Source organism: Gallus gallus, chromosome 21 (assembly GCF_016699485.2).
Source record: "Gallus gallus isolate bGalGal1 chromosome 21, bGalGal1.mat.broiler.GRCg7b, whole genome shotgun sequence".
Taxonomy (NCBI): Eukaryota; Metazoa; Chordata; class Aves; order Galliformes; family Phasianidae; genus Gallus; species Gallus gallus.
This window is the reverse complement of record NC_052552.1, coordinates 2,656,021-2,667,385: the sequence shown is the minus strand read 5'-3', so window position 1 is coordinate 2,667,385 and position 11,365 is coordinate 2,656,021. Positions and strand designations below refer to the sequence as shown.

At 47.3% G+C, this 11,365-nt stretch overlaps 1 long non-coding RNA gene across 2 annotated transcripts; it reads left to right on the top strand.

Moving 5' to 3' along the window:
- Nucleotides 1-6,268: 6,268 nt before the first annotated feature.
- On the top strand, nucleotides 6,269-11,308 carry LOC121107377. 2 transcript variants are annotated; one of them, XR_005841442.2, is made up of 4 exons: nucleotides 6,269-6,495; nucleotides 8,024-9,079; nucleotides 9,271-9,472; nucleotides 10,014-11,308. It is a non-coding gene; the product is annotated as an uncharacterized LOC121107377 (long non-coding RNA). The 2 variants fall into 2 exon arrangements; XR_005841441.2 differs by having other exon boundaries at nucleotides 8,024-9,472.
- The last annotated feature ends 57 nt before the right edge of the window (nucleotides 11,309-11,365 follow it).

Below are 11,365 nucleotides of genomic sequence, written 5' to 3'. Positions count from 1 at the left end.
GCGCGGCCGCACGCTGCAGCCTCTTATACCTTCCTGGCTGCAGGTGAGCTCCCTGCTCCGCCCGCCCTGCCCACAGCCATGCGTCACCCATTGGCTCCCAGCACTCTTCCACTGCAGCCAGCTCCTGGGAAGCCCTGATAAGAGGTGACGGCACGCGGAGGGTGGGTGGGAGGTGTTGGTTTGGTCATGTCCTCCACACAGGGGAACACCTTCCTCTTCCCAGTGAGTTCGTGCAGCTCTTTGCCCAGATTGGACCTTTTAAATTAATTCTTTGCAATGCCATCTTGTTTTCAGTGCTTTGTATAGCTCTACTTCCAGCTCCTGTAGACTTCTTTGAAATAATACTGCATGGGATGCAAGAGGAGGAATTTCATTCTTTGCAGCTTTGGGCAATAATTGACACAGAGAAATGCTGTTCGGAGTGCAAAGCCTTTGTGATTCAAAGGGCACTGGTTTGTGGCTCGGAGAAACAAGCCAACGACTTTAAATTCGCATGCAGATAAGGAAACAGATGGGGAAAGGAGGGATGGGAAAACCTTCACGGTTCGGTTTGGTTCTCATTTGTAGCAAATAATTATTTTCTTGGCTCAGTTCCTTAAAAAAAAAAAAAAAAAAAAAAAAAACCAATGTGAGACTGGATTTTTTTCAGGATGGTATTTAGAGAGTGCCTTAAAAAATGGCTGAGAAACAGAGAGTAGGTTAAGATGGAGCTCTCCCAGGTCTGCCCTTTAGAAGGGTCCATACAGCAGGAGGGTCGCAGCCCCTCGTGATGCCCCTCTGTTTGTACTGCTGCTGGGCTGACAGCACGGCCTGTGGCTGCCTGGCAGGATGCAGGGGAGGGCTGTGTGTCAGGTTCATGGAGGCCTTGCCCACCGAGTCACCTGCATAGGCACTTTGGTAAACTGGGCTCGAGGTTAGTGATGCTCAGTACTGCTGTACGCATGTAGGTGCTTTGCATTCAGCACTGTGCGTTGGGTATAGCCGACATCTCTCCTTATGCACTCAGTGCAGCTTACAGCAATTCCCTCTTTGATCATCGGGAGGATGATCAGTGCTCTTTCATGCTCTAAAGGCAGCCCCGAGCCCACTTTAAGACCTTTATCCTTCTGCCTGTGTCAGCCTCATTTTCTCTGCCTTTGCTTTCCCATCGCCCTCTGTGTGCGTGACGTGCCACAGTCCAACCCTGCAGCCCCTCCCTGGGCTGGGACACACCGTGTGCCCTGTCACATAGGATCACAGTGGCCACAACCGGAGGCCTACCCATGCAGCACCCCTATAGTACTGATTGAAACACTGCAGCTTTCGGTTATTGGCTCTCCTCCATTTACCAGCCCTTCTCATCCCAGGTGAAGTGCTGAGGGTGTACTATTTCCAGGGGATGTAGGAAGCCAGCTGGTTGTGAATGTGGGCTTTGAGAGACTTGCAAGCTGGGCTCCTTGCTGCAAAAAGAAGCAATCATAGCATAGAGTGATAAAAAGAGACTGCTGAGTGTGGCTTCAGCTGGTTTCCTTGGCTTGTCGTTATCAGTGCTTTAGATAAGTCAAAGCCACTCAATAATGATGGCTGAGAAATCACTGGGCTCAGCCTTGCAGGACACAGCTCCGAGGTGTGCAGCCTTATTCCTGCCTACAAACCTATCCCCATGAGGTTTGCGCTGTGATCCTACAGCCTTCCTACAATTATTGCTGCAGAGTGGTAAACAGCATGAAGGAGCACTGTTTCCCTGGCTCCACGTGCAGCCAGCTGCCTGGCCAGGCATTCGATGGAGCCTCATTAGCAGCAGGTTGTACCTGTGGCTATTGGAGTCCCAAAGCACGTCGCCCATCCCGTCAGGATCGAGCTCGGTGAGTCATCAGATAAGTGAGACAGGACCTCACCGTGGGATAGCTCTGATGTAATTATATTTTGTCCTTCTGTAACTGCTTCTATCAGGCTGTCTCAGGATGCTTTAGGGACATAACTAAGCCTTCCAGTAACTATGGTTATCAGGGACGTTATCTGCAGGGGAAGCTTTCTGGTGCAAAGGAGCCCAGGAGGCATTGAGTAATGCGTTGGAGAGCATCCCTTGGGGGGAAGCCATGCACCTTAGCATGGCAGAGCACAGGGGGAGGCCTTTAAACGGGAGCTGGAATAGGAAACACCATCAGAGTCCTATAACCAGTGCCCTTCTTGAGTTGCCCAGCTCTGGAACCAGCTGCCCCATAGTTTATCTCACTCAAACACTCAAACACTGGATCCACCTGGCACCTGCCTTAGCACCGTCCTTCACTTCCTGTAGTCACCAGAAAAGCGCCAAGATTAGATAATCATTACAAGGCACACGGGCAACGTGGTAATTTTCCTGATAGCCCACACCTCATGTGACCATTACTGCTCAGCAGCTCGGGGCTGTGTGATTCAGGCACTCATGGCCACTCTTGAATAGCAGGAATAGCAACCATTCCCTGCACATTACGTCAGGTCCTCTGTTCCAGCCCCTTAATTCTAAAGGGGTAAGTGACTGGGATCAATGGATAAACTGTGGTTTAAGGATCACTAGTGATCAGTGATGCCGTGCCGTGGGGTCTGTGGCTGTCCCAAACGTCTCTGTGCTTCTACAGAGGTTTGCGAGGAAAGTCTGGCTGAGCTGCTCCAGGTTTCAGCCTGCTGCAAGCTGTTGGAGAAGGTGAAAGGGATCAGCCCAGGAGTGTGGCTGCTGTGGCAAGCCTAGAGGCAGCCACAGTCCCTATACAGCAGAGGAGAGGGATCACTGCAGGACGAGAGGGGTGCTGGGGGGAACAAGGTGAGGAGCAGCCCCAATGTGCTCTCACTGTCGCACCGTGAGTCACCCTCATGTTGTCCTACAGAGGTCATATTGCTGCGGTTACTCACTTCCCACTTCGCGCAGGGACGGGCTGAATTTGGGAAACGGGGTGTGATGTCAGAGTGTTTGTGGGGATATCTCGATTCCCTGATGACTTTTGCTTATGTAACAAACCTCCTGCCCTCTGCTGCCTGGATCCTTCCCTTCCGCGCCGCAGCTGTGCTCAGACTTGCATGTACGCTGAGCAGAAGAGATGCCTCACCCTGAGATGGGCTGCGGGTGCCCATCAGAGCAGGAGGAGCTGTCAGATGGCTGATGCACCCAAGCAGGGACATCCCACCATGCCAGAGCCGAGTTTCAGCATGTTGGACTCCAACAGGCCACTGCAGAAAGGGGCTGATGGTGGTGAGGGATGGGCTCCTCTGCAGTAAATGCTGATGACCTCAGTGCTCTCTGCTGATATCCCCACAGATGGAATCCTACAGTCCCTACGTATGACCTAAAAAGTCAGTAGAACTTCTCCATAGAGCTCAGCAAGGCAGGCAGAACGACAGACGTGGCAACCTCTGTTACACCCCACCAGGGTTGGGCATGGGCGCCCTTTGGCCCCAGTGATTCTATTTCTTCTACACTGAACAGGCATAGGACTCCACCTACCGTCCCCTTTCCCATCCCAGAAGCTTAATTACACCTCCCTGAGCCTTATCATAATCCTGCAACAGCAGAAGTGAAATGTCTGTAAAGCCCTAGAATGATATAGTTCCTTATCTTCCACCTACCCACCCCCTGTAGAAATGATGGGCGCAATGGATGCACTTAGGATGGGGTATCACAGCTGTCCTTTTTGAAGAGTGATCATTTTGAATTCGTATTTTATAGACGGGGTCCATATTTCCTTTGCGCTCCTTTAGTATCTCAAGTATTGATGGAGAATTCATAGCTCCACGTGGTGGCTGAATGCTTTTTTGCACATCAGCAACAGCCAGTATGCAACTCAGAAGGATCCATAGGTTTAGTTCTCACAGTGGTGTTTCCAGGTGGATATTTATTTGCCTTACCATTGTATGCAGTTAATCATTCAACTGCTTGAGGGAGTATAGGGGGAGTATAGGACCGTCTCCGAGGTGTGTGGCTGATTAGAAGCACTGTAAGCAAAATAGTTCTGTGTTTGCCTGGGCTGAAGAGGGCGATTTGTACTTTGATCCCAAAGAATGTGGTGGGGCAAGAATGCAAAACGTGCCCTCAACGAATTTGTAAATGCATTAGTAGATGTGGAGATGTGTGCTGAGTCCCAGCGAGATAAGGGAAAGTTGGCACAAGGGTAAAACACCCTTCTGGAGCATCAGATAGGTTATCACCATTACCCATTACCTGCATATGGAGATATAAAAAGAACATCAGGGTGTTCTTTATGACTTCGTGAAAGTTTAATTTATACTTTCATCTCTAGGCCTGACTGCCCCCAAATCCTTTCTGACATGGATTTGAGCTGCAGAGACACTCCTATGTTTCACACTCCAACAAGAGGCACCGTTTAAGTTCGTGATCCGAAGGGAAGGGGCCATCAGGAGCGATGTCCTTTAATACACTGCCACCATTTTTCCACATACATATTCATTATCCTATTTTAGCAAAGTAGGACATCTGAGCACTTCGCAGCTCTCTCCTCAAGCCCGGAGTCTGTTGATGTTCCCTCTGGGGATGGGTGGAACACAGGAGCTGCTGTTTCATAATAGTGCATCTAGAAAGACCAAACCTGGCCCGTATCTCCCCAAATGTTCAGTGGACACAAGTGGGTTTCACCACTCTATCAATGAGGATCCAAAATTCCAAGGGGTTAGCTGCTCTCCTGCCTTCAGCGTGCCATGTCCCCGTGCTTTTACTGCTTTTACTGCTTTGTCCCAGCTCAGTGTAAGTAGGAACTCTGACAAGCATTGTAGGATTTGGCCCTCTCCACAGAATGGAATTGCAGAATCCTTTATGCATGCGAAAACACAGAGTGCATTACAGTATTTGTATTCTCCGTGCAAACCGCTTTCCATCTGTCAATACAGATACTGCCTCTGGTTTACATAGAAAATGCAAATTATTTTTTTACACTCGCTTCCTTCAAGCCTAATCCTGTGCTACACAGCACTACTTACACTGACTTCAGAAGAAACCGAGGATGCTCTGCGGCTTCCAGGGGCAGACCTTTGGCTCTATGAAGAATTCAACATCTCACGCCCTGCCTCTCATTCAGAGCAAACTACACTCCAACAGAAGGATGAAATCTTTTAAAGTTAGGAAGTAAAGGAATATAATTGCTGTGTATTCTCCACAGAAAATCTCCAGCTAGTTAGCAGGATGAAAGATTGAGTTCTAGATCAAGGTAGCAGCCCCCAGAGGCCTGATTCTGAACTCATGGGCAGCGCTCACTTTGCAGGGATGTCGTGTGGACACGCGTTGCTGAAGATACCAATGGAGCTCTGTGCCCCAGAGATTCCTCCCATCGCAGCTCTGTCTCTCTGAAAGACATCAGTGAATATATTTGAACTCTTCCGTGGACCTTTCATGCATGGGAACTCTCGGCACAGAGATGCTGATTGAGCTTCTGCCTCCAGCCTTGCTTCTTTGCTCTTTTCTGCCATCAAAGAAAGCTACAACAAAACTTACCAGGACAAATGTTTGTCATATGCTTTTTACTTTCTGCATCGTTTATATTTAAGTGTTCTCAACACAGTGCAGATGACAGACACCCGTACTCCTCACCTCCTCCTTCGCGCTTCAATGCTGTGCTATCACAGCACTGGAGAGCTACAGTCCTGGAAACAAGCTGCCATGTCATAAAGATGAGATCCCACTGCCTGGCTGCGTTGCTTAAGAAATGAGGGATGAGGCTCTGACAGAAGAGGCAGGTCATCTCCATGGTTTTTTCTTTAAACTACAGAACATCCTACTTAGTCTTATTATTAGTAACAGAGAGAAAGCGCAGTAGTTTTACTTCTGTAGTGCTCAGAGGAGTGAGCTGTAAGACATGCAGAAAGTCTTGGTTTGTCCCTGCAGTATTTGCACCAAAGGAGAAAGGAAAAGAAAAGCCATCTGGGGTATAAACAGAGAGATCAAACACGATGGCTTCACACGTCTTTTGTTTAGGCAATTCCTTTTTGCATGAGCATATGGGTTTGGAGATTTCGTTCCTGTGCTCACTCTCCCCAAAACACCCACCCCCAGGAAACAAAAACCCATCTCGCTTCCTCCTGAGAACTAAATACACCCCATTGCAAGAGGTCCCAGTGAGCCAACGTCGAGGCAGCGTGCTACTGCTTGAGACGTGCCTTCAGCAAGCGGGAGCTCGCAAACGCCCCCCTCCAGGCCTATGGAGTAGAGATTTTACAGCCATGAGTGGATGGTGGGAAAATTGCTGGTTCCTCTGCTGACTTCCTGTGCATTGTGAAGCCCTGGGTAAACACAGTCCCTCACCCCACCCTGGCCCCAGGCACTGATGGAGCAGAGCGGCAGGAGCACATCAGGCACAGTGGTACTCCATGAGGTCCACGAGGTTCTGAGGTCCAGAAGGTCCAAGAGGTGCTGAGGTCCGCCTGGGAATCTGATGGCCTTGGGCACAGAAGAACCTTGGGCACAGCTGTGATTAGAGCTTGCATTCCAGGTCACTCATACACCAAATGCAGAATGCTGACAATTACACCATGGTAAGCATTCTGCTCATTGTCTGGAGGGTTAAAACCTGTTTTCGTAAGCAGGCAGATGAATTCCTTAAATTTTTGCTACTTTGTGCTGATGTGCCATCTTCTTGTTTATTCTTTTGACTGGGTCTGGTGATTGACTTTTCATCACATAACGTTTATGAATAGAACACCTTTTTAATTTCTTTGCCTTGTTCATTTGTCTTTACTGTGAACTAAGTCCAATTTAAATACTGCTGCATTTGGGGATTGATTCATAGAATCATTAAGGTTGGAAAAAGTTCAGTAAGATCATCTAGTCCGACCATTAACCCCTCAGTCCAACCATCAACCCATTAACAATGGCATATTGCTTCTGGACTCTGAAAGGATCATAGCATCATAGGATGGCTTAGGTTGGAGGGGTCCTTAAAGATCACCCAGTTCCAACCTCACTGCCATAGGCAGGTTTGCCAACCACTAAATCAGGCTGCCCAGGATCCCATCCAGCCTGGCCTTGGATGCCTCCATGTTGGATGACACATTGCTTCTGGACCCAGGAAACTGAAGGCATGGAATGACATGAATTAGCCATTAAATAAAAGTGAAGGAGGGAAAAGGAAAGAAGTTATTCTATCTTCTGCTAGATGTAAGGCAAGCATGGAGTTAAATCCACTCCAGATCAGAGCTCTGATTAGCGTGCTGCTGGAGCCCTGCCTGCTGAGTGGGTGTTAATTAGGGAGGACTGCAGTATAAATAGGCAAGCCCAACTCTAGCAAGGGTTTTTTTTTTTTCTTCTTTCTTCATGCTTTTTTCTTGGTGAGATGGAGATATGCCAATGATATCGTGGAAGCTGGGAGAAAGACAGTTGGAATTACAATTTAGGTGCCCACAGACGCGTTACCTGACAGGCTGGTACATGTGTTGTGTGGCTGGACCTGGCGTGCAGGTTGTTTTCTACGAGCCACTCTTGCCATAAGATGAACTCATTTAAAATCAAAATACAAGTTTTCAAGTCGCCAATGGATTCCCCCTGTTATTCGAGATGACAGCTTGGAGTTGAATTTGTGGGGAACACAAAAGCAAGGCTTTGTACAGAGTGGTAATAGCTTTTACTAGGCGAGTTCTGCTAAGCTTTCAGCTGTGAGAACAGCCAAGAGAAAATTGCCCTCAGCGTTAATGGAGAGATCCAGAGATAGAGACGTGAGGCTGCGGGTCATGTGCTGCCAGTCTCCCAAAGTATGGCAGCTATTTACTTTCATAAAAGCAATAAAGAACCGCACCAGGCTCCTTCCTCCTCCTGCAGCTCCGTGCGTGCCTTTTGAAGTATGCCGTGAATTTCCTGAGTATGAGAAAGATATTTACAAATAGCCAACCTGAGCCCCCAGGGACAGCCCCATAAATGGCAGAAACCCCACAGTCGGTGAGCAGGGAGCCCCCGGACCACCCCATCCAGTGGCTGTGACACAAAGGTCCTGGCAGGAAATCCTGTTGCGCAAAGCTGTTTCCTTGTTGCTTCCTTTGCTGTAACTTATTTTTTTTTTCCTTCTTTCAGAAACGATCCATCCCTTGAACAGAGGGCTGAGGAAGTGAGGGTTTTGCTGTTTCTTGCTTTATTCTTTGCTTGGCTTTTCTCTCGGGTGCTGGTGATGGACGCCAGAGCCATACTTGCTCGGTGCTCTCCCTGCACGCCCTGTAAGTACTGAGCTGGGAGCTGATAATTCTGTGGCTCAGCAATCCTTGTATGAACAGAGAACCTGAAAAAGGCCCCGATAAAGGAGGATTGCACTGAGCCGTGGCCACGCACACGGCAGCGAGGAGACGCAGCCGCTCACATCTCCCAGATAAAGAAGCTCTCCAGGTGAGGAGAGAGGATTTTCCCCCAGCACTTCTTAAGGTTGTGCCGCTCTGATAAAGGCTCAGATGTGCCTGGGCTGCCCGACATCCCATTCTGTGGTGCAAAAGGAAAGATGAGTTTCTATGAGTGTGTGACCACACACTTCACACGCTGGAAGGACTGATTTTTCCACTTTATAGATACGTTTTTACGACACTGTATTCTTATAAAGGGAGGAGTGCTCAGGAATACGATGCTCTGCATTGCGGAATGCAATTCACTTTTTAATAAAGCTCAAGCAGAAGTCAATACATCGCTGAGAATTCCTTTTCGATGTGATAGTAATTAAAGCTGTATATTACTAGAATCATTACCACTTTCATACGCTCTCATGTTTATTTATACAGTTGATGCTGGATCTTTGTTCTCACACCAACAGCCTCGGGAATCATTTTGGTTTCTCCCTCCTCACCTCTTTGCCCTCCCTCCCTTTCTCTCGGCTGAGAAATGCACAAAAAATGTTGACTAAGCCTCAGAAATTGAACAAGATTTCAACCTTATTAGGACTAATTCATTTAGCTATGCATATTTGGTAAATTTACCTTCAACTAAGCGTGCGGAAATAAATGGCTCATTAAGAATGATGAATATTTATGTTTTTCCACTTCCCACTTCTTGCATAGGAAGGCTTTGTTACATAACAAAGGAGGAACACCTAAGGAGAGAAGGACCACATCTACAATAACGCAAATGCAATTTGCAGAGCACTGAAAGGTTTGGCTAATAGAAACATCACAAATCATCCTAATTCCCTTTTAAATTGCACATCTATGGTACTTTTAAGACCGCATAGGCAGGAAAGTAAGATGGGGCGAATTTGGACGTGAGTTCTTCTACCACAGTCGGTAGCAACCTTGGCCAGAAGAACCATCCCATCATCTGTAATGTCTTTTGTTCATCATCAGACTGCGTGCAGAGCATCTCTCTCATCCCCTGCTCTAAACCAAAGATCCATCGTGCCCATCTGTTCTGTTGCTCTGAAATCTGGAGCGTCTCCTGCACGGACTTCCAGGGTTTATCATAAAAAGCAACTTCAGTTTCCATCCTAGGGCACAACCTCAAGGGGAAAAAAACGTGGAAAGGAAACTTACAATTAAGACAAAGCAGGTAAGTGAGGTGACGTGCACATTTGTTCTGGTGGCATTAAAATCCCACCCTAAGAGAAATAGTAGAACAAGTTGTTTTGGTGGTAGTACATTCATTTCAAGCTATCCATGAAAACTGCCCCGGAATAACCCCCTTTTCCACTTAACCCCTCAAAGATAGGAGCAACACGCATGGCAGCAGATACCCCCATGTATTTTAGTTCAAATGGCCAACACTTGAGGTATCTCTTGGCTTGACTGAAAGGTGTTTCCCAAAAGGTCTTTCCTCCCACAACTCAGTGAGAAGGGAATCTGTTTTGTATTTCTCAATTAATGGATGGCTGGGTATGCCCAGGGTGCTAACTGTAAAACCTGCCCGTTCCATCTAATGCCATTGGTAACACAGCTCTCCCAAAGGGCTGCCATATGTGGCTGTGATACATCAAGCTGTTTCCCCACTTAACAGAAATACTGCCACTGGATTAGCAGACCATAAAATTGTGTCAATTGCTGGCTGCGATTCCCCCAACAAGACAACTGATGTTTCTACTTCTGTTATGTAGGTCAGATCTGCTCCAGAGCCATAACCTTCTGCTTGAGTGCCTCGCTGTGTCTCACCCAGGTAATCATCCAGGAAAAGGACAGATGAGCAAATGTATTTGTGGAATGGAGTATTGTTTACCATCTGGTATGCATTGTTTGAATCCTGTTAAATTTCTTACAAAGAACATGTATATTCTTCTTAAAGGTAGAAAGCTTTTAAGCTTGTCCTTAATGTTAATGCAAATCTAGCAGAAGACTTCTACACTTTAAAGCTGATGTGAAAGAGAAAATGCTTAAGCCTTCCTGTTACTGCTTTGATCAGAGCCAGGCCTTCAAAACTGTCACTGTGAAACGAGCACTTCTTTCTTAGTAAAGAGAAACCCTGATATGTGGAACAGCGTCATTCAGAGGCAAGCAGCTGAGGGGTGCCATTCCAGAGAAGGAGATTAAAGATCATAACTAATTTGAGGAAGTTTGAATAGGATCGAGTACGCATACGAAGCAATGTTTTAATTTACTAGAAGCAGAGTAGTGCAGCTCTGGGAAAACTTGTCAGCATGGGCACAGACTGTGTTCTGCTCCATACACTTCCATTTTCCAAGCTTCTCCTTAAGGACACAGTATTCACCGAGAAATGCCATCGATCAAAGAAATAAGAAGCAGACTGTGCTCTAAGGACTGCAGCTTTCTTCAGTAACCTTTAGTCTCGTCCCCACCACCAGAGCTATCAAAGCATCCTTCCTTGAGCAGTTGGTCCAGCTTGCTTCCTTTGTCCACTGGGGGAAATCTCGGAGGCTGCCTCAGCCAACAGCTGAGAGCCACAAAATCATTAGCGACGCTGGATTAAAATAATTCTTACTGCATTGAATTAAAAGCAGTGTTGAGGTGTAGGAGACAGCATCTGAGATGAAGTTATGAATCGTGTGTCTGGATGTCACGAATCGTCACGACAGCTTGCATTTTTTCCCACCAACAATGAAAGTGTCTGTTTTCTCCCTGCTCTCAGGTTGGAAAGGTCACTAAGAAATCTGCCTGAGCCACATTATCCCTTTCATTTATTTCCTCATTTGTGCTGGAGACACACGGGCTCATGAGCAGAAACGTAGTTTAGGAGGACTGCAATGACAACAAGGAGGGACCAGACGTTTTGTGCATTCATTTGTCTTGCAGCAGCTACAATTCTCCCCCAGCAATCGCATTTCACAGCACTGCTGCCCTCCATAGCAATGATAATGCCTGTCAGAGGGCAGGATTTTCTCCTGCCTCGTGAACTGAGGTGTTTCTTGACCCTAATATTCAAAAGCGACCACTTCTACCTCTCCTGACTCCATCCATACACAATAAAGCAGCGTGTCTGAACCTGCACAGGTGT